A 25,492-nucleotide genomic window follows, 5' to 3' on the forward strand; every position below is an offset into this window, starting at 1 on the left:
AATCAAATGAGTTTATTGATTCATTTGCATCCTAATTAAGACTAGATGAGATTAATTCCATATTAATTTGAAAAAGATTCGATCAATTTAAGCCATGATTAAATGCAATTTGTTGTTTATTTTAAACCCTTTGCATGCATGAAATATGGAATTTGTTGTTGTTCTTTGATCCAAATCTTAATTAAAACTATGTGAGAATTGTAGGATTCATTCAAACCTCCTAATTAGGCTATGTGAAGAGTTGTTGTTCATTAAAACCTCCTAATTAGGCTATGTGAAGATTTGTTGCTCATTAAATCCCTCTAATTAAACTATGTGAAGATTTGTTGTTCATTGCATGTTAAGAAATCCTGCATAAATCATTGTTTAGACTCCATAAAACCCACATGCAATAATAGGTCCTATCATAAAACCTGCATGCAACAACATATTAGTGTAAAAAACCTGCATGCAACAATGGATTAGTCCAAAAAATACACATGCAACAATAGATGCTCACATAAAACCTACATGCAACAACATATTAGTGCAAAAAAACTTGCATGAAACAATGGATTAGTCCAAAAAATACACATGCAACAACAGATCCTCACATAAAACCTGCATGCAACAACAAATTAGTTTAAAAAACCTGCATGCAACAATATATTAGGACAAAAAACCTACATGTAACAATGGATTAGTCCAAAAATCCTGCATGCAACAATGGATTAACACCAAAAACCTGCATGCAGAAACAAATCCACACATAAAACCTGCATGCAAATATCAGACTCACAAAATTGTCAGATTTACATGTTCACGTCGGGTTCACCAAAAAATATAATATGGAATTTGAGCATAAGATTCATAACCTATATTAGCTAACCACAAAAACTAATAGGCTATGAAAGAAATTGACAAAAAAAAATTGACGCATTTGCAGGTACAGCCATATGGATTTTTGTGCCTCGTAAAACATGTCAATGACAAAACATGGCCCAGATGCCCTTGTCACCAAAATAGGTCGAATTATATATCAAAATTCATGGAATCAACCTTCTAAATCCAATTGTGAGGTCCTTTTGGCACCAAAATATACCAAAAAAATCAACTACCCCCCAAAATGAAAAAAAAAAAAACAACTACAGAAACCCCCCAAAATGAAAAAAAAAACAACTACAGAAACCCCCCAATACTTAGATCTAAAGAACAAGGCCCAAAAAATATCATGAAGAGAACAAGGGCATGCAGATCTGGAGCGCTGATACCATATTAGAGTTGAGGAAAACTGAACTCTGCAGCTCCCAAAGATCACCTGCATGCAAACTTGTCACAAAAAGAGTGAAGCAAAATAGCTATGGAGGCCAGAATTCAAAGATCTAGAAAAGAGGAGTCATATTAATTGTGCAACAAGAATGCAATTCAATAATTACAATTGTTAATGAAAATACAAAGAGAGAATCCTTATAAAAGGATACTCGAAACCCTAAATGAGAAAACCCTAAAGAATTATAAGATTCCTAAGTTTAGCTTAAGCATAGAGTATAATAGACTAATAATTAAATAAATAATTATTAGCTAATAAAATATTACTCTGACAAATATTGTGGGTGCTATTAATGACATTTTAAGGAAAAAGTTTTTTTAAAAGCAGTTGTTTTTGTTTAAAAATCTTTGCATGGCCCAAAGGGGGTGGAGGGGACCACGACCCACTACCCACTCCTCCCTCTTAATTCAGGATGCAAAAGGAACCTTGTTTTTTGAATTTTACATTTTGTAATGTGATTTTATTCGGTTAATAATTAAAATATAATAATATAAATTTTGATTTTGATTAATAATTAAAATTTAATAATATAAATTTTGATCATAGTTTGTAATTTTTTTGTTGGTTAATAATTGAAATTTAATATTATAAATTTTGATTATATTAGTATTGTTAGTTTATAATTAAATTTTGATAATATAAAAAATGATTATGGATTGATAACATTATTTTGTATTTATTTTATCAATTTTTTTTATGTTAATGACAAACAATTTTGGAGAATTATTTTATCAATTAATTGGTTGTAAATGAATTCTCTTTAATTTTGATAATCAAAGGGAATTCCATTTACAGTTCTTTTACTATGCTAAACATTAAGTGACCCATTAACTAGCTATACTTAATTAGTTGATTTAAAGGGGGAATGAGAACTTACAAACTCTTGCAAGTCAAATAATTTTATTCTAAATAGCGGTTCACTGAACACCCCCCCTTGAATATTCAAATTCCTTACACCTTTTGTATCCTTCACCTAGTTCTATCATCTCAAACATTTGGGTTCCTTCACATAGTTCAATTTTTTAGAGGATTTATCTTCCATGTAAATATGTGTAATCCCTTCTCAGAAATAATTTCTATATTTCAAGCAATATGAAATAATTGTTTGGTTAGACCTGTAGTTGAGTACTTGTCGATTTCAAAGAATAGGTTTAATAGACTTACTCTTTTAGTAATAATAATCCCCCTAAGAGTTTCCTTGATACTATCACTCTCAAGCAAGTGTTTCTTCCATAGAATTAGAATCTTAGTTAAAGATTAATTCCTTGCACTTATTCCATAGTATTGGTTCATTCCAAGTATTACTACTTAACTTCAAATAAGTTTTGGTAGTAAATAGATCCCCTCATGCATTTCAAAATGTATACACCTAAAAATGGTCTGAAGATAATTAATTAAATAAGAAATTATTTAATTAATCCCCTTTCCAAATTTAATTGAATTCATTAGCAATTTGATTAAATCCCTTTCATCTACTTATTAATAAATCTAGGGATTTATTTAATGGGTTCATTTCAATAGTTCCCTTTGATTAATTAATCCTCCCCCCATCTAATTCATTTATTCTAATCCCCTAATTAATTAAAACAAATCAATTTATGAGTTGTGGAAAGTTAAATAGCCTTTTCCTATTATTTGAATTTTAAAATTCAAATTACGCACATGCCTCCTAACTTCTAACCACCTAACCTAACTATCCCTCTAACCTAACCCATTCCACCTAACCTTGTGTTTAACTAACCCTATCCAATCTTGTACACCCTAACCTCCTTATCCTAACCTCCTATGGTGTGGATATTCTCCCCTTGAGACACATGGCACTTAGGCCACATGTCTGCTCCCTTGGACACTTGCCCTCTTATGAGAAAGCCTCCTTGACACTTGTCACCACAAAGATGACAAGTGTTCCTCCCTCCAACCTCTTCTCCAACCTCTTCTCCAGCCTCCTCCAATTTCACCCTTGATATCTTTAGACTCAATCTTGATCGTTGATTCCTGCCACCTCACCCCTGCCCTTGGAAATCCTATAAATATCTCCCATTTTGGAGCACAAAGGATCCCATCTCATATCAATTTAGGCATTATTACTATAGGCATATCCATTTTAGCATATCATTTGAACATTGTTATTATAGGCAATTGCATCTTAGATCTAGTTTAATTTGATCATTTTCTAGCATAATTATTGAATCATGTAGCTTAATCAATCTCCATTCTAGCTTAATTGCATCATCATCATAGCTTAATCATGCATATCATTAGCTTAATTAGCCTCTTGGATCAATCTAGCATAATCAATCTCATCTAGCTTGCATATCATATCCTTTTAAATCCTCCATCTAGTTGTAGTCAAGTCACTGGGATTGCTTATCCAGATCTGAGAGCAAATCCATACTCACATCTCTTAGAAGGTGAGAGGTTGCTTTGTCATGGTTTATATTTTATTTTATTTCAATTTGCTAACCATGCTTGTAATGATCTATTGAGTGTTTGTGTTGTAGCTACAGGTACCCTACTTCACAAACACGACATTTTGGCACCCACCGTGGGGCTGAAAATCTAATTTCTTGGCCTCTCTCATCATCAAATCTTCAATCTCACAGGTTTCCGGCTGGGCCTGTTTCAAAATATCATACAAGTACATTTATAGTACCTTATGAGTTTCTTTGTGCACTCATACGGGTATGTGAGAATACTCGTACGAATTTTTGCTTCTATGTTTTCAAAAGAGATTGCATTTTAGGGTTTTTATAATTCAATTTGGCTATTACTAATGCTAACCCTATTCTGTTTGTAAGTTTTCTAGCAGTCTAAGTGGTTTTTGCAGGATGATTGTAGAAGATTATGCTTGTCAAAGCTTCATTTAATCAAAACAACATGACTACTAGCATATCTGTTTTGCAGGTTGCCTAAAGGAGAACTCAACCAAACTTTATGTCTTCTTTAAGTTTTCTAGACACACTTATTTTGTTAATGGTAAATGAACTTCTTGTTTTCTATGTCTTTGAAGTTGTCTAAAAGGTAGGAGAGTATGCTCTTATCCATTTGGACAATCAGAAATACTAAACCTTAAAGCACTTATGTGTTTGAGATTTGATTACCTTTAGCGGGCTTGTCACAGTGGGAAAAAGTAATCACCTTGTGAGAACGACCCAAGTGAGTAAAAATAGACCTAAACTTTCGGACTCGCTCTAAAAAATAGGCCTCTCGGGATTAAAGTCTCAGAGGATGGGATTATTTGAGTTTTATTTTGAGATCTCTCATATCGTACATTTAGTAGGGCCTCGCAGTCTCATGCACTTGCGAGACTGCAAGGGGTAATTTCAAACAAAAACCCTTACTATGAACCCTAAGATAGAAACTACCCAATTCATCTCCGAAAGGGGGATAATCTTTGTACAAGAGAGATAGTAACTCTCCCAAGACACTTACCATATCATGCCCCCATTAGCATTTGGAGTTGGATAATACGGTGTTGAGAATCCATTGTGTGAGACTCAGCAGCTATATTATGATTAGCTATTGGGTGTGTACCTAAGTTTGTAAGCAAAGGTTTTCTCTCTCAGCCAACTTCCTTAGGATTTAGCATGTTGTGCTTGAGGTCACTTATCATATCACGTGTTTGTTGTGTCTTCATCCCTGAAATAGAAAATCAGACATCTAAAAACTAGAAAATAGAATCAAAACATCAAACTTCATTAATCAAAAATTTGTCCAAAGAAATTATCTGTCTCTGTTCTGTCCTCAGTCGTATGGGAAATCTAGTTTATTGTCTGGTTCAGTGGGAATTCTCATACGAGTCAGTTTAGTAGAAGATTTTTTGTTATCTTTTGTCGTTTGGTTCTGTGGTAAGTGTCATACGATTTTAGGCCTTTATCGTGTGAGATTGCTAGTTTATCATATGGATCTATCTAAATTATTGTCTGGGGCTGTCTAAACTATCATACAAATTTTTGTCTCTGTCAATCTAGAGCTATCTTCTTGCATGTCTTTTTCAGACGTGTCACATTTGCTTGGTCAATTTACAGTGAGCATAAACACCTGATATCTATCATTCTATGCTTAGATTATTTTCTTGGTTCGCTTGGTCAAGTTATCTTTTGTCAAATCGGATTCTAGAACTAGACACCTCAAATATTTTCAAGATCTAAACATCTCAAAGTACATTATCACCCTCTTTAATATACTGATCACTCAAAACATAGTTTCTCATCAAGATCTATCATCTTCTATCATGAAACTAAAACATTTTGTCAGGATAACCTTGCCCCACATCTTAGGATATATTGTTCCTATTGGACTTGGTTTTATCATCATTGCACTCCAAAACCGAAGATCGAAAAAACTTGCAAACTTTTAAACACTTGAATTATCTTTTCATGTCATATCACTCTATCATATCTATATTGACAGTTGGTCACTTAGAAAAACACCTTTTAGACAATCAAACACTTGCACAACTTTCAACACACATGTATGCCCATTTTAACTAGAGCGCAGAGATGAAAGATCACAGAAACAAAAATCAAAACATTTGAAATAATTGAAGATTATAGGAACATGGAACACAAAAAATTAAATACATGAAGAAGGGAAAACTACATAACAACATCTCAAAGAAATCAAACAAGATCCTAAATTTGATAAATTTATGGAGAAATTATTGGAGGGAGAAAAAGAAAAATACTTACTAATAATAGCAAAATCTGGTGCTACACTCCCCCAAGATTTTGATGTGAGAAAATTAGGACAAAAGAGAAGTGATCCTTTCCATGATAACAAATGACATGAGGATATTTTCGGTCACAAAAGGGATGACGCATCAATTCCTGATAACACAAGAACTAACAAGGAAACTTCCATTCCCAAAAAGGATGATATAGAAATTATCAACCATGTCAAATCTAATGAGGACATAAGAAAGAGTCGGGATGATACAAGAAGAGATCAAGATCATACTAGAACACACACTCATTTTTATACAAGAACAAATCATGTTGATAATCCTATCACAACTCTTACATAACAAATACAAATGTTGCAAACACAAATTCAAGATATGCAAAGAGAAACTATTAGAAGATACTCGCTTCAAGAAATTTGTCCTTACCCATTCAACAAAAATATAAACATGATACCATTTCCTACAGGTTGGGAAACTCCTCGATATGATAAATATAATGGAAGCATTGATCTCCAGGATCATATACGAGAATTTTGCACGATGAGTTTGGAGTTTTCACATGAGAATACATACCTAATGAGATTATTTCCAAAGAGCTTAAGTGGACTAGCTATGGAATGGTTCTCCAAACTTACACCTGGAATTAGATCATTCTCATAATTGGTGGATAAGTTTTCTTCGCAATACTCTTACAACATTCAACATGAGGTCACCATGCTAGACCTATGCAATACTAAACAAAAGAGTGGAGAACCTTTCATGACATTTCTCTAGTGGTGGAGATAGTTAGCTTCACGATATCCTCAAATGGTACCAAAATACAAGAAAATAGACATATTCATCGACAACCTAAATGGACAAATGAGATATCATCTAAAAAATGCAATGCCATCAAAATTTTGAAAAGATGATTGATAATGGAATCAGAATGGAAGAAGCTATTGTAAATAAGGGTGAGTTGAAGCTATACAAAGAAGGGGTTGATCCTCCTAACAACAATGTTAGCAACAATAACAATGATAAGCCTACATTTTGGAACAAAACAACAATCACCAAAAATCAACTTTCAACAATTTCTTCGAAGGAAATTTACAAACATTGGTGAACTACTTGGCTCAAGATTAAATATGCTTCTCACAAATAAATTGATTACTTTGCCAGAAGGAATAAACTATGAACCTCAAGTGAAACCCTCTTGGTGGAATGACAACCATTATTGTGATTTCCATCGAAACAAAGGACATCACACAAATAATTGTCAAAGGTTGAAACATGTCATCCAAGATTTGATTGATAATGGAGTAATAATTGTGGATGGACATATGACAAACGAATCTCATACAACTTTCAAAACTCCGCTTCCAAACTATGAGAAGGGTGAATCATTAGCAACACATAATGGTAAGGGTAAAGAAAAGGTAAACTACACTAATACATATGATAATGTGGTAAATGTGATTGTAGTTAAAGAAAAACAAAATCAAGAACCTGCTCATGCTATCACAAGAAGAAAAGCTACAGTTGTTTTGCCGAGTCCTACCACTAATGCATCATTTGTTGGCATTGCACACTCTAATGAGAATTGAAGGTAATTGAAGGTATTGTCATTGATGGCAACCTTGCAACCTTGTGGCATTCATCTGGTAAACCATCGGCAGGCACAACCACTGGCAGGCACTGGCACCGATAGACACTTCACCGGCAGCGACAACAATGTATACCGACACTCCAACCGACAGGAGCAACTTTTGTTTATTATATTTAATTATAAATATCTTTTATAAAGACGACATGGCATATTGTAATAAGACTCATATATGTATGAGATCTTGTAAATCATTTTGAAATAAATGATAGACATAGATGATGGATATGGTAGAAGTGATGAGCGAATATTAGGGCAGATTTTGTATAAGGTTATGGTTATAGTATGAGCTTAAACCGATACTGAACCTGGCATAGTAGATGTTGAATTGTAGCAATACATTATATTGGATTCTCATAATCCATTTTCTAAGTCAATGAGACTTCCATTTTGTAAATTGAGCAGTGAGCTCTAGGTAGTTGGCCTTCCTACATGTGCAGGCACCACATTGTAAGTAATATCCATTCATTGGCCAGTGAGTGAATATTGTGGGTCACAAATCCCATCGAGGTTTTTTCCACACCAGGTTTCCTCATTAAAAATCTTGTGTTATGGTTTGTTTTCTATGCTACCTTTATTGTTCCTATTTAGTGCATTAATTCTTATTTATCGGTACACTATTTTGGAATGCAAAATACTTAATAAGGTCAAATATTCTATTAACCGGTTAAATATTGATTCACCTCCCCCCCCTCTTAATATCTTTGGGACTGTCATTAATCCTAACAATTGGTATCAGAGCCTGGTCCTCTATTTTCAAAAGCCTAACACCTTGAGGAAGATTCTGACACCAGTATAGATGGAGAACTTGAGAAAGCAATTAGAATGAGCTCTTGCGGACTATGATGTAGAAAAGTTGAAGAATATCAAACTTGAAGATGATTTGAGGATTGCACATGAATTCATTCAAGGACTTCAGGAGAATCTTACTATTGCTAGAAATAAAAGAAAAGAACTTCATGAGAAGATGCAAAGTGATGATGATGAAAAGGAAACTCTTAATGATCTTGTGAACAAATTGAGGCAAGAAAACAATACTATGAGAAATGAACTGCAATACATGACTATGAGATTTTGCAAAGACATTGAAGACAGGAAAAAGAATGAAGATGACCTGACTACGAGACTCAATGAAGCTGGAAATGAAAATCTAAGACTCAATCATGAAAATGACATGTTCAAGACAGATTAGATTCACATGCATTATGATAGAATTGAACTTATGAGATAGAAGGGAATTCTGGAAAATGAGTTGGCTACTGCAAATCAACATAAAGAAAAATTCAAGAAAAGTTCATAAGAACTTGGTGATATGCTGAAAATTTAGAAACCTAATGGAGACACTAATGGACTTGAATTTGAAGTTGGTGAAAGTTTCAGTATTGCAAACAATCATGATCATAGTAAACCGGTAAGACAACCTAATGCTTACAAATTTAATGGGAAATGCTTTAACTGTAACAAGTATGGTCATAAAGAAAATTAGTGTAGATCTAAAAACAATCAGAATATTAATGCACCCACCGATCAATGTTCCAAATGCAACAAAATTGGTCATAATTCAGAAAATTGCAGAATGAATGTGAGATGTTATGTTTGTGGAAGATTTGGGCACTTATATAATCAATGCAGAACACAAACCAACATAGGATATGTAAAGGTTATTCAAAAGAACAATGTGACTTGTTATGCTTGTAACAAGATTGGACATATTGCAAAATTTTGTAGAAGCAAGACTTCACAGGAAAATAATAAAGGACCCAATTTGAAAGGCAAAGAGAAGGTAGATGAGGTAAAGCAAGAATTTTCAAAAGAGTGGATTAGAAAGAGAGATCAAAATATTCATGAGACTATTCCTCATAGACTTCCTTTTGTAATTGAGCAATGAGCTCTAGGCAGTTGGCCTTCCTAGATGTGTAGGACCCTCATGTAAGTAATATCCATTCATTGGCCACTGAATGAATATTGTGGGTCACAAATCCCACTGAGGTTTTTCCCATACCAAGTTTCCTCGTTAAACATTTTGTGTTATGGTGTGCTTTCTATGTTGCCTTTATTGTTCATACTTATTGCATTAATTCTTGTTTACCGGTACACTATTTTGGAATGCAAAATACTTAATAAGGTTAAATATTTTGTTAACTGGTTATGATTCACCCCCCCCTCTTAGAATCTTTGGGACGATCATTAATCCTAATAATTGGTATTAGAGCCTAGTCCTCTATTTTCAAAAGTCTAATAGCTTGAGGAAGATTCTAACACTGATAAAGATGGAAAATTTAAGAAAGCAATTAGAAGGAGCTCTTGTGGACTATGATGCAGAGAAGTTGAAGAATATCAAACTTGAAGATAATCTAAGGACTGCAAGGGAATTCATTCAAGGACTTCAGGAGAATCTCACTATTGCTAGAAATAAGAGAAAAGAACTTCATGAGAAGATGCAGAGTAATGATGATGAAAAGGAAACTCTTAATGAGCTTGTAAGCAAGATGAGGCAAGAAAACATGATCTTGAGAAATGAAATACAAGACATGAGTATGAGATTTTGTAAAGACATTGAAGACAGAAAGAAGAATGAAGATGACTTGACTAGGAGACTCAATGATGCTGGAAATGAAAATCTAAGACTCGGTCATGAAAATGATATGTTGAAGACAAATCTAATTCACATGGAACATGATAAAACTAAACTTATGAGACAAAAGGAAATTCTGGAAAATGAGTTGGCTACTACAAATCAACATAAAGAAAAATTCAAGAAAAGTTCAGAAGAACTTGATGGTATGCTGAAAAGTCAGAAACCTAATGGAGACACTAATGGACTGTGATTTGAAGTTGGTGAAAGTTTTGGTACTGCAAACAATCATGATCATAGTAAACTGGTAAAACAACCCAATACCTACAAATTTAATGGGAAAGGTTTTAACTGTAACAAGTATGGTCATAAAGAAAATCAGTGTAGATCTAGAAACAATCAAAACATTAATGCACCCACCAGTCAATGTTCCGAATGCAACAAAATTGGTCATAATTCAGAAAACTATAGAATGAATGTGAGATGTTATGTTTGTGGAAGATTTGGGCACTTATATAATCAATGCAGAACACAAACCAACATAGGATATGGAAAGGCTATTCAAAAGAACAATGTGACTTGTTATGCTTGTAACAAGATTGGACATATTGCAAAATTTTGTAGAAGCAAGTCTTCACTGGCAAATAATAAAGAACCCAGTTTGAAAGGCAAAGAGAAGGTAGATGAGGTAAAGCAAGAATTTTCAAAACAATGGATTAGAAAGAGAGATCAGAATGTTGATGAGACTATTCCTTCACCAGTAGAACAGAGTATTACTCCACCGGCAGGAGATTCTTCATCCAACTGATAAGTAATCCTTTGGGGGTATTGCAACAAGTTGAATATCATGCAAGTTTACCCTTGGTTGATGGTGAGAAGATGGACTTATTCTTGACCAGTAGATGTGTTAAGTTTCACTTAACCGACGAGCATTTAATGTGGTTGTTGGAAGAAAAGACATTATAAATCATTGATTTTCCCTCTTTTTCAATTCACCAAGCATTCAAACTTTGAGAGAGCGTGAAATCCAAATGAAGGCATCCAAAGAAAAGAAGTGAAGTGATTCCTTTCAAGCACTCAAACCATTATCAGGAAGCTTAAGGTATTTTTCAAATGGCTTCCTCCTCTGCTCCGGAATTCATTACAAACCCTACTATTGTGGAAGTTGTGAAATGCCCTAGGCCCATTTTTAAGATCATTCCCGAGATAGCGAAACAAGATGATTCCTTAGGTGCTTTTTCTAAAATTCCAAAAGGTGTTTCTTATGTTGAAGACCCTAGAATCTATATTCATTGCAATATTGAGGAATTAGGTTCTGAGGAAATATTAAAGATGTTTAAATTGTTATCTGTGATGAAAATGGAAATGTAAAATCTGAGCACAAGGTTATTGAAACTTTAGGTTTTGTGAAAATCTTGGACATCCCTGAATTTCCTGAGGTAGTAAGAATTATCCTTAGCAGGGTTCATGGAGAATTTCTTTGGCTAGATTCAGTTTGCAAAATCACCAAGGAAGCAATTAGGGCAGTGACAGGTTTACCCTCCACCGGTAGCAGGCCAGATAAGACTAAGAAGTTTCCTAATAACACTGTCATGACATTAACAGGAGCAACATATGATAGCAGATCCTTGAGAGTAAATGATGTCAAAGATGAAAATGTCAGATTCATAAGCATGATCCTAGGTTATAAGATCACACATGCAAACCGACTTAACTCAGTTTCCAGTCTTTGTATTAAAAATGCTTATGATATGGTCAATAATGATGCAAAAATAGATGTATGTGAGTGGCTAAAAGATGAACTAGTAGATAATCTGAAAAAGATAAAAAGTGATAAGAAAGGAACTTTTCGTTTTGGCAATCTTCTGGTATATCTTATGTTATATTTCACAAAAGAAGTTCCCGGTATTGGAAAGAAAGATTTTGGATATGATATACCGGTAGGCAAACAATTGCTGGAAATCTTCACCAGTATGGGCATTGATAAGGAAAACAATATAACAGAGTACTTCAAAACCTTCCAAGCAAAAAAGAAAACAAGGGAGAGACTACCATAGAGTGTAGTGGATAAGTACAACAAGGAAATATGTTTTGTAATAAAAAAGGATGAAATCTGGATGGAGGCAGTTCTTCCTAGAACTGTATGGGTAATTGAAATGGGGTATGAGGCAGATGTAAATATCATTAAAACTTATGCTAAAGCCTTGTTAGAGGCACCTAGAGAACTGGAAGAAAAGGTTTTTGGAAATGCAAAAATAATAGAAAGTGGTGTACAAACAATGAAACAGAGAAAGAAAAGAGAAAAATACATAAGGAGTGAAACAAAGCAAGCTAAGGAAATAAAAGAAAACATAATGAACATAACCGAAATAAAGGAAAGTGACCTAGAAGGATTACAACCAGAGGCACATATCTCACTGGTTGGCACATCATCTGAGAGTGAAATTCCTACAGAATTCAAGAGAGTTGATAGGAAGAGAAAACCCTCACCGGTACCCTCTCTTTCACCCAAGAAAACTAGAAAGAAGGAATAGGCAGTGAGACCACCGGCAAAGAAGTTGACACCAAAGAAGAAACAAAAACAAGTTATACTACCTCTGGACAACCTATTGAGTGAAATCATTGATGACGACAATCTATCAAATGTTAGCAAACTGTATAATACATTCATTAATGCATAAAAGGAAAGTATTGAGAACTGCATAATCCCACATCTTGACATATACAAGAAATTATTAATAGAAGTTGTAGATGATTTGCCAAATGAATTGTATAGGAGGTTAGATGCAAAGAGGATTGCAATCATGGAGCTTGACAAGAAACTAAAGATTGAAAAACTCCTAGCTATACATCCAGTTAACTCTATAGAGAAAATTGATGAACTAAATAGTGAAGCTAACAGAACAATTTTTGCTAGTGCACACTAGAATGTGAGCCTAATGGCTAGTAGAGTCAATGAAATTGCAGAAGAAACAATAGATAAATGGGATATGTTTTTTTGTTGAGAAGGAAAAACAAGAAGAGTTGAAAAGACCAAAGAAAACTTTCAAAGTTTATCAGAAGGACAGAGACAAGGGGAAAGGTAAACTAGGTGGAATACCAAATATAAAAGTAACTGACAACCTACCACCACCTTTGGTTACTCCACCAGTACAGACTTGTTGTTCACCAAAAGTGATAACCCAAGAACACCTGCAAATCTTTCTATGAAATGGCCAATTTCAGTCTACAAAACACATCAGGGCTTGGACAACATAACATAGGACCCTAATTGATCCTCCTGCACTTCAGGTTCTGCTAGACCTAGGGGGGGACACCCTTTTGATGCACCAAATACAACAATTACAGACACATGACTGCATCAACATTAAGCAGATAGATCATTTCACAAGCTCAACAGGTTAGGAAACATTACAGATTGGCTAGATCTATACAAACAATAGGATGAAACAGAGCTTGGAAAGAATGGAATACACACCCCTAAACATAAAGGGAAATAGATTTGTCTTTTAAAATGTTGATCTGAAACCATCCCCCAAACTTGCAAGACCAGTGCCTTGTTCATTGGGCAACAGAGTCACAGACAGAACTACAAATATGAATCATAGATGCAAATTTGTTTTCCTTAAACAAGATATTCATGCACCAATACCTGATACTAATGCACTATTTAATTCATTCACAAATTTATCAGATCTGGAAATACATTTCATCATTTATGACTGACTATAGAATTTAAAACCTTCCTTGAAGGATACCTACAACAGTCACACAATCTCCTTGAGATGACAAATTTCATCCTCCTTGAGGATTGAATTCATAATAATGAAAAAACATATCACAGAGACAATATCATGGGAAATTTACTCATGCCTGACACAAGTAAGACCTGCAACTAGGAAACAATCTGTCATCCTGCAATGTAGCCTCTATACCCTGAATAGATCCATAGAACTTTACAAGTGTGGGTCAAGATTTTCAGAAAATGGAAGCCATGAAAACTGGAGCACTTCCTCCCAGAATTCTGGAACCCTTACAACTGAGAAGAATGGGGAATAAAAAGAGGAGGGAAGAAAAACAAATCCACAACTGAAAATTGCCAAGTGTCTCTCCTCTCTAACTGAATTTTGTTCCCGTGGAAACTGCTTCTAAAATATCCCACATTTGTCCAAATTAACTTCATAATCGGATTCCTCGCTCCGAGAGCTTTCCGAAAATATATAACACTTTATACCTTGGCCAAAAATTGAGTCCTGAGCGAATTAATTCCTCAGTGTGCTCAAACATTTAAATTTTTCATTTATTGATATAGTCTAAACTATATAATAAACAATTTTAAATTTAAATTTTTGCCTCCATATGTGCTCTGACGCCTTGCCACATGGTGGGGATCTGATTGGCTGATGGGGTCTACTGGGCGCCACCTGGGATGACACCTCATCTTTTGCCACTTGTCGGCCACGTCACCGCCACTGAGTTGCTTGCTTGTATGCCACGTCATCGCCACTGGGTGCCACCTCACCGGGACCCGCTCGCTGGACCGCTGATTGTACCCGCCACCTGTGTGCCACGTGGACGGCTCTCGTTCACTTTCGCTATTTCGCGGGGTCTAAACGACGTGCATCTTCCCTTCGCGAAATAGCGCGCACCGTTGATCTCTCTCGAACTTGCTCGCTCGTTAACCCGACCTTCGTCTGCAAAATTTTGCTTGTTTGCCTTGGGAAGCGTGCCTGCGTGGGGTCCACTTGGTCTTCGTCCAGTCAACTACTCCATCGCCTCGAGAAGCGTGCTCGCACGTGGTCCCACTTTGGGCACCCATGGGCACCTTGTGTCAAAAGCCTTTATGGCTTAGAAATTGTAGTATAGTGCGTTTTTGCTTATAAATACCAAAATGGTCCACTTCCCAGCCAATGTGGGATTAAAACATTAAGCCTGGGACTGCATTTTGAAGGTTTTCTCTGAGTTTTTAATGGCGCAGCCCATTCATTTTGTGTGGGATTTTAATACCCCCTTCCATTTTATTTACTTGGATGATTTCATGGTCCACATGAGGGAGGAGACTGTTGTTACCATTTGATTTTAAAATCCCCCCTTTCACCAATCACGTGGGGGAGAATGCTGGGGTTTATGGTAGATTGCTATTACTTCAATGCCTTTCCAACACCATGAGGGAGGAGAGGATGCTAGTAATTAATTTGCATTTGTTTGGTTCCCCAAAACCTCAACGCTGCCCTCACTGTTATTCATTTGCTGATGTTGTAGATGCTACCAAAGGGAGAGCACATGAGGGAGGACTGCTGTAGTTTATTTACTTGAAACATTTTAATGTTGCTTACACTTTGCTTGAAGGTTTATACATGCTGCTCACTGTAGTCTACAAACTCTAATGGGCCAAGCAACAACAAAGAGGGAATGGGGAGACCATGGGGATTTTGTTTGCTGCCCCTTTCTTTAACTTCATGCCCAGCACCTTCTGCTGCCCCCTCTTCATCACCACATGAGCATGGGAGGATGCTTGGCAAAATCACGTGGAGTGTGGGATGTCCATTTGCATTTGTTGAGGACATTCTAATGTCTTTTCAACCTCCATGTTCCTCACACACAACAAGGAGGACATTAACAGAGTTCTCGAATTTGGAACTACACCTTGTAATTCAAATTTTGAAGTTTTTATTGCCAGCCAAAGGAATACCATAAAGTTCCATAAAAACTTCTCAGTTATATGCCCACATAACGAAACGAAATCATCTCTTAATAAACCAATTTGCCAATATGCATTTGAGCTAGTATTGATATGCATTACTTGCCATGAAATAAGAACATTTCACAATAAAATTTAATGCACGGGCATGAGCCAGGTCGAGCCCCAAAGTGGGTCCGACTAAAATTTTTTTCGTTTTCAAGCTACTGGCTTCTGGAATATCTTCACGGACCTCAAACATACCTCTGGAATCGATCGGCACCATTTTCGGATCATAAAATTGCATTTTACATCCTTCAGGCAATTATGCCACAATTTTTGCATTTAATCGCGATGACGTAATTTTCAAACCTGTCAAAACACCTTTCTGGAGCTCGCCATCTGACAGGCATGTACTTTGATATACAAGGATGACATCTACCAAACGGTTTCTCAAGATGAGTCCTGAGCTAATAGATATTAATTTCCGAAAACGGCCAACTGGCTTTGTCGACACTGCGGACTTGATGAAGTCAATGTTCTGGCAACACATGATGCCTTTCTTAAAAATACCAAACGACCTCCGTAGGCCCTCAAATTCGGAACATAGGTACCTTTAAGTACATATTAAATCTTTGAATTCTCAGTTCGATCACCAGACTGACAGGATGCAAACGGCGCGCTCACCAAAATGGCTACATTAACTGATCTAACACTGGGAGTGCGGATAACTGAATTTGATGGCAAAATGAGCTCTTTTGAAAACCGATCAAATGGATTGGTAGAGCCTTGAAATTTGAAACGTAGTTCACCATTTATACCAACATTAGCCCGGAACAAACATTCTGACATGACGCTCACCAGAACATTTTTACACTTGTGCAAACATCACAAACTACAAACGGATTTGGCTATGAAAACGGAGCAAACGGATTCGTCAAGACTTGAAATTTTGCAGGGTAACTCACTTTTATGCATACAATTGAATCCATTTTGAATTTCTCCATGACGATCAACAGGGCAAAAGATATAAACACCCAAAGTAGGCTACTCAATAAAATTTGCACTTGTGCCTAGAATGCACTTTCAGCTCGCCCCTCGAAATGGGTACTTGATAAACTTCTCCAAACTGAATTCTGAAAGTTGCTCATCACTGAATAGGCCAAATGAAAGGTGTGGGACATGAATCCCGATCCTTACCCTCTGAAAATCAACTGGCTCCATTTTACCCCCTTGCGAACTAGGCCATTCAAACTGACTTATTTGGGTGCCTTTCTGACATACTGAGCAAAATTTTGAAATAGGCCTACAAACTTTGACTCAATTTTAATCAGTCCCAACAGTGGCTCTGACTGGGGATGGTTGATTGCGAGATCAACACAAGAATCCAGATATCTTTGGTTAAGCAGACCACCCAAAAGACGGGTCATTCTTCTCTCAATTCTTCTCTTATCAAAACAGGGCTTCCTTATTCTACCCAAACAGCAGGGTACCTTATTGAAAACCACACAACTGAAAGCAAAGCAACTGTACAAAATATACAACTTATCAATGGCCCCAGGCCATCAAAACTGAAATCAATTCTTACCTCTGTCAAACACTTGATTTTCATTTCCACTAACCGGAGGTAAGTTGAGATCATCATTCCAATTTGCCTGATCAAAGACACTTCCACTTCTAATCAGCTGGTCACATAAAACATAATCAGTAGCATGTTCATAATCAATCAATCTTTGGAAACCAAACGAATGTTGAACGTGCTGATCACCAGGTGACATAAGAGTACCATACTCTTTACCATTTTTTTCCTGCTGAAATGGAAAGTAGTCTAACTCATTCTGAAAGTTGAAAACATCAGGCACATCTATATTACTAGTTTGCTCAAATGATGAACACTCCTCCACAATGACAGCTTGCAAACTAGAGAGGAAAACTTCCTCATAACATGACTGCACTTCCACTTGCTGATCACAAAAACAATCAGCATTTTGCACACATGAAAGTACATGATTTTTACTTGCCAATGGTTCATTTCCTCCGTGCAAATCTGAGAAAAACACCCCAGATCTGTCATGTCTTCTAAAAGGTAGATCCTCATAATGCATATCAAAGCCAGAATTCATATCAACATATGAACCTTCATTATCATACCTATCAACCATATATGCATTGTCATTTTGTCTATCAAACATAGGAAGAGAATCAACATCATATGTATCATTTTTTACACCCTCAAAAACATCATCAGAATCAAAACATATACTGAGTGGGTATGAAAGATTGGGCACATTTTTGAATCCACATCTCTGAAAATCAGCAGCTAAGAGTTCTGAAATTTGCTCACTACATAGTGAACCTTCTTCTTCATTTTCCTTGGCTTCATCCTCTGAGCTGTAAACATTGTCCCAATATGATAAAGGTATTGGATCTATAGTGTTCATGTCCCTATGCGCATTTATTTCATCATCACAACAACTTGCATCTGCATCATATCCTTTATCACGCTGCTCATAATGTGTTGCTACATGTTGCAACATAGTTTCATAACTGGGGTTGCAAACATCTTGTGGATTGAAATCAACAACAAGGTGATCTACATCATTAGCATCTGAAACCTCAATGGGTTCATGATTAGTTGAACAATCACTGTTCTCACAAATTTCTTCTCGCTTTGAATACACATCTGAACTTTCATGCTGAGAATAATCACATTCAGCATCATAAGAGGCATATCCACTTAGGGGCTCATCTCCTTCATTATTTTTAATCTTGTGTATATTTTCAGGTTGGTTACTTTCAATCATATCTATCCATTCTTTAATAGATTCAACACATTCTTCTCTGAAGGCAGTAGACCAATTAACTAAGTTAGGCTCATAAAGCTCTAGGAATATCTCAATTAAAACCGACTCAGGGGGTCTATTATTAGTTGAAAGCTCATTCAATGCAGCTAAAAATCTTTCATAGAAGACATATGATGATTCTCCTTTACTTCTTAGCCCTACTTTCCCTTTTAACAACCAGACAAATCTCTCTTGGATCATTTGAAGACATTTTTCAATTTCTGTATTGATCTCTTTCAAATTTGACAAAGGATTCACGGATCTAGGAACTATATCTAGATCCATCAGGTTTTATAATAGTCACTGAACCATTATTTTTTGACCATGCATCTCACTATTTTACAAATTCTTTTCAAAATACAACCAGTCACTAATTTCAGAACTACATACTTCTTTGATCATATAACTGAAATTTGTTTCAAAAACATGAAGTATGTATACTGCAAATTTCTTTTCCTTTCTATGGTGACTGATTCACCTTATAAAGAACATATAATTTCATAAAAACCTTGGGGAATACCTGATAAATTTTTTGCTGCTCTTCACTGCACTTCTGACTGGAAATTTGAAGAACTCCTCCAAATCTCATGTTCGTTCTTACAGAGTCGCCACCTCCGTGAAGAGGAATAAAACTTAACCACTGATCTTCACTCTGAACACTTTCAGATTTCTGGGTCTCACCACACAGCAGAGCCACACAATATTTTCAAATTTCTTAGCAACAAAAATTTGCAAGGTATACACTTCCAAATCTGAAAATGCCTCTCAGATTTCTAAACTTCTAAGACTCTTCCCCGAATGAATTTTGGCTAGACTCATGGGATTCGATTCAACATGAATTATTACAACACTTCCCCAGCAGAGTCGCCATTTTTGTTGTGGTGACTCGGATGGGATAATCTCAACCTTATATGAATTAATTCTTTCTTAACCAGAGGCTCTTGACAGTTCATTTACTCCCCAGCAGAGTCGCCATTTTTGTTGTTCACCAAAAGTGATAACCCAAGAACACCTGCAAATCTTTCTATGAAATGGCCAATTTCAGTCTACAAAACACATCAGGGCTTGGACAACATAACATAGGACCCTAATTGATCCTCCTATACTTCAGGTTCTGCTAGACCTAGGGGGGGACACCCTTTTGATGCACCAAATACAACAATTACAGACACATGACTGCATCAACATTAAGCAGATAGATCATTTCACAAGCTCAACAGGTTAGGAAACATTACAGATTGGCTAGATCTATACAAACAATAGGATGAAACAGAGCTTGGAAAGAATGGAATACACACCCCTAAACATAAAGGGAAATAGATTTGTCTTTTAAAATGTTGATCTGAAACCATCCCCCAAACTTGCAAGACCAGTGCCTTGTTCATTGGGCAACAGAGTCACAGACAGAACTACAAATATGAATCATAGATGCAAATTTGTTTTCCTTAAACAAGATATTCATGCACCAATACCTGATACTAATGCACTATTTAATTCATTCACAAATTTATCAGATCTGGAAATACATTTCATCATTTATGACTGACTATAGAATTTAAAACCTTCCTTGAAGGATACCTACAACAGTCACACAATCTCCTTGAAATAACAAATTTCATCCTCCTTGAGGATTGAATTCATAATAATGAAAAAACATATCACAGAGACAATATCATGGGAAATTTACTCATGCCTGACACAAGTAAGACCTGCAACTAGGAAACAATCTGTCATCCTGCAATGTAGCCTCTATACCCTGAATAGATCCATAGAACTTTACAAGTGTGAGTCAAGATTTTCAGAAAATGGAAGCCATGAAAACTAGAGCACTTCCTCCCAGAATTCTGGAACCCTTACAACTGAGAAGAATGGGGAATAAAAAGAGGAGGGAAGAAAAACAAATCCACAACTGAAAATTGCCAAGTGTCTCTCCTCTCTAACTGAATTTTGTTCCCGTGGAAACTGCTTCTAAAATATCCCACATTTGTCCAAATTAACTTCATAATCGGATTCCTCGCTCCGAGAGCTTTCCGAAAATATATAACACTTTATACCTTGGCCAAAAATTGAGTCCTGAGCGAATTAATTCCTCAGTGTGCTCAAACATTTAAATTTTTCATTTATTAATATAGTCTAAACTATATAATAAACAATTTTAAATTTAAATTTTTGCCTCCATATGTGCTCTGACGCCTTGCCACGTGGCGGGGTCTGATTGGCTGATGGGGTCTACTGGGCACCACCTGGGATGACACCTCATCTTTTGCCACTTGTCGGCCACATCACCGCCACTGAGTTGCTTGCTTGTATGCCACATCATCGCCACTGGGTGCCACCTCACCGGGACCCGCTCGCTGGACCGCTGACTGTACCCGCCACCTGTGTGCCACGTGGACGGCTCTCGTTCACTTTCGCTATTTCGTGGGGTCTAAATGACGTGCATCTTCCCTTCGCGAAATAGCGCGCACCATTGATCTCTCTCGAACTTGCTCGCTCGTTAACCCGACCTTCGTCTGCAAAATTTTGCCTGTTTGCCTCAGGAAGCGTGCCTGCGTGGGGTCCACTTGGTCTTCGTCCAGTCAACTCCTCCATCGTTTTGGGAAGCATGCTCGCACGTGGGCCCACTTTGGGCACCCATGGGCACCTTGTGTCAAAAGCCTTTATGGCTTAGACATTATAGTATAGTGCGTTTTTGGTTATAAATACCAATAAGGTCCACTTCCCAGCCAATGTGGGATTAAAACATTAAGCCTGGGACTGCATTTTGAAGGTTTTCTCTGAGTTTTTAATGGCACTGCCCATTCATTTTGTGTGGGATTTTAATACCCCCTTCCATTTTATTTACTTGGATGATTTCATGGTCCACATGAGGGAGGAGACTGTTGTTACCATTTGATTTTAAAATCCCCCCTTTCACCAATCACGTGGGGGAGAATGCTGGGGTTTATGGTAGATTGCTATTACTTCAATGCCTTTCCAACACCATGAGGGAGGAGAGGATGCTAGTAATTAATTTGCATTTGTTTGGTTCCCCAAAACCTCAACGCTGCCCTCACTGTTATTCATTTGCTGATGTTGTAGATGCTACCAAAGGGAGAGCACATGAGGGAGGACTACTGTAGTTTATTTACTTGAAACATTTTAATGTTGCTTACACTTTGCTTGAAGGTTTATACATGCTGCTCACTGTAGTCTACAAACTCTAATGGGCCAAGCAACAACAAAGAGGGAATGGGGAGACCATGGGGATTTTGTTTGCTGCCCCTTTCTTTAACTTCATGCCCAGCACCTTCTGCTGCCCCCTCTTCATCACCACATGAGCATGGGAGGATGCTTGGCAAAATCACGTGGAGTGTGGGATGTCCATTTGCATTTGTTGAGGACATTCTAATGTCTTTTCAACCTCCATGTTCCTCACACACAGCAAGGAGGACATTAACAGAGTTCTCGAATTTGGAACTACACCTTGTAATTCAAATTTTGAAGTTTTTATTGCCAGCCAAAGGAATACCATAAAGTTCCATAAAAACTTCTCAGTTATATGCCCACATAACGAAACGAAATCATCTCTTAATAAACCAATTTGCCAATATGCATTTGAGCTAGTATTGATATGCATTACTTGCCATGAAATAAGAACATTTCACAATAAAATTTAATGCACGGGCATGAGCCAGGTCGAGCCCCAAAGTGGGTCCGACTAAAAAAAATTTCGTTTTCAAGCTACTGGCCTCTGGAATATCTTCACGGACCTCAAACATACCTCTGGAATTGATCGGCACCATTTTCGGATCATAAAATTGCATTTTACATCCTTCAGGCAATTACGCCACAATTTTTGCATTTAATCGCGATGACGTAATTTTCAAACCTGTCAAAACACCTTTCTGGAGCTCGCCATCTGACAGGCATGTACTTTGATATACAAGGATGACATCTACCAAACGGTTTCTCAAGATGAGTCCTGAGCTAATAGATATTAATTTCTGAAAACGGCCAACTGACTTTGTCGACACTGCGGACCTGATGAAGTCAATGTTCTGGCAACACATGATGCCTTTCTTAAAAATACCAAACGACCTCCGTAGGCCCTCAAATTCGGAACATAGGTACCTTTAAGTACATATTAAATCTTTGAATTCTCAGTTTGATCACCAGACTGACAGGATGCAAACGGCGCGCTCACCAAAATGGCTACATTAACTGATCTAACACTGGGAGTGCGGATAACTGAATTTGATGGCAAAATGAGCTCTTTTGAAAACCGATCAAACGGATTGGTAGAGCCTTGAAATTTGAAACGTAGCTCACCATTTATACCAACATTAGCCCGGAACAAACATTCTGACATGACGCTCACCAAAACATTTTTACACTTGTGCAAACATCACAAACTACAAACGGATTTGGCTATGAAAACGGAGCAAATGGATTCGTCAAGACTTGAAATTTTGCAGGGTAACTCACTTTTATGCATACAATTGAATCCATTTTGAATTTCTCTATGATGATCAACAGGGCAAAAGATATAAACACCCAAAGTAGGCTACTCAATAAAATTTGCACTTGTGCCTAGAATGCACTTTCAGCTCGCCCCTCGAAATGGGTACTTGATAAACTTCTCCAAACTGAATTCTGAAAGTTGCTCATCACTGAATAGGCCAAATGAAAGGTGTGGGACATGAATCCCGATCCTTACCCTCTGAAAATCAACTGGCTCCATTTTACCCCCTTGCTAACTAGGCCATTCAAACTGACTTATTTGGGTGCCTTTCTGACATACTGAGCAAAATTTTGAAATAGGCCTACAAACTTTGACTCAATTTTAATCAGTCCCAACAAGACTGATAACATACCGGCTACTAAAAATGTTAACAGACCACATGAGGATACTAACCCTGACTCAGAAATTTTATACACAATGAATATTGATACTCAAGAAGTAAACATTGTAGTGGATAAGGATAGCACTGAGGTGAAAAATGATACTGATAACACTGAAAACATTAAGCAACCAATAGAAAATATTGAGGATGGAATACAAGCAGAGAAAACAGTGCATATAGAGCAACCTTTGGGCGGTGAAACAAATACTGGTAGTATAGATGCTAACATGGTGAAACCGACAAACACAGAGATACCGACAGTGGATAACATAAAGATACTAACAGTAGATAATACAGAGAAACCAATAGACAAACCGACAGATACGTAGGTACACATTGAGACAGTACAAACGGTAATCACTGGGAAGCCTAAACCATTGCTAATTGAAATGCAAACTTAGACTGGTCCACCAGAGGTTGATACAAGTGAATTGGTTACTCCCACTAGAAGCACTGAGATTGTAAAGGTAGTTGGTCAGACATCTGGTACTTCATTGAGCAAATTCAGACCTACTAATGTGACTAAAGTACTTCAGGACTCAATAAAGAAAATAACTGATTGTAATGCATTGGCCTATAAGGCAATTGATGACACTATTCCTATTCTTAAGATGATTGCACCAATATGCAATGTAGATAATGTAAAGGATTCTATAAGTCAGTTAGACACATTGTCTAAATATATTACTAGAAATATACTGACAGTTGATCAAATAAATGAGGAAACATTCAAAGAGAAAATGGAAAAGGAAAAAGGAAAATTCTTTGAGGAATCAATAAAGAAGTGCATGGAACACATTAATACACTTTTACCAGTACTGAATACAACAATTTTGGAGTATAAGGAATTGTACAGGGATACTTGTAAGACAAATCTTATTGGCATTGCATACTCCAATGAGAATTGAAGGTGATTGAAGGTGTTGTAATTGATGGCAACCTTGCAGATTTGTGGAAACCGATAGGCACAACCACCAGCAGGCATAAGCACCGGCACCGACAAGTACTTCACCGACAACGACAACAATGTTCACTAACATCCCAGCCGATAGGAACAATTTTTTGTATTTAATTGTAATATATTTTGTAAGTCGACATGGCATATTGTAATAGACTCATATAAGTATGAGATATTGTAAATCATTTTGTGATGAGGTAGCATGGATGTAGAAGTGATAAGCGAATATTAAGGCAGATTTTGTATAAGGGTTTATGGTTATAGTATGAGCTTAAACCAGTACTGAACCTGGCATAGCAGATGTTGAATTGTAGCAGTACATTATATTGGATTCTCATAATCCATTTTGTAAGTCAGTGAGACTTCCTTTTGTAATTGAGCAGTGAGCTCTAGGCAGTTGGCCTTCCTGGATGTGCAAGCCCCTCATGTAAGTAATATCCATTCATTGGCCAGTGAGTGAATATTGAGGGTCACAAATCCCACTGAGGTTTTTCCCACACCAGGTTTCCTCATTAAACATTTTGTGTTATGGTGTGCTTTCTATGTTGCCTTTACTGTTCATACTTGCTGCATTAATTCTTGTTTATTGGTACACTATTTTGGAATGCAAAATACTTAATAAGGTTAAATATTTTGTTAACCAGTTAGATACTAATTCACCCCCCCTCTTAGTATCTTTGGGACTATAATTAATCCTAATAATTGGTATCAGAGCCTGGTCCTCTATTTTCAAAAGTCTAACAGCTTGAGGAAGATTCTGACACCGATAAAGATGGAGTATTTATGAAAGCAATTAGAAGGAGCTCTTGTGGACTATGACGCAGAGAAGTTGAAGAATATCAAACTTGAAGATGATTTGAGGACTACACAAGAATTCATTCAAGGACTTTGGGAGAATCTCACTATTGCTAG

This window comes from Cryptomeria japonica, chromosome 7, assembly GCF_030272615.1.
Source record: "Cryptomeria japonica chromosome 7, Sugi_1.0, whole genome shotgun sequence".
In the NCBI taxonomy this organism is placed as follows: Eukaryota; Viridiplantae; Streptophyta; class Pinopsida; order Cupressales; family Cupressaceae; genus Cryptomeria; species Cryptomeria japonica.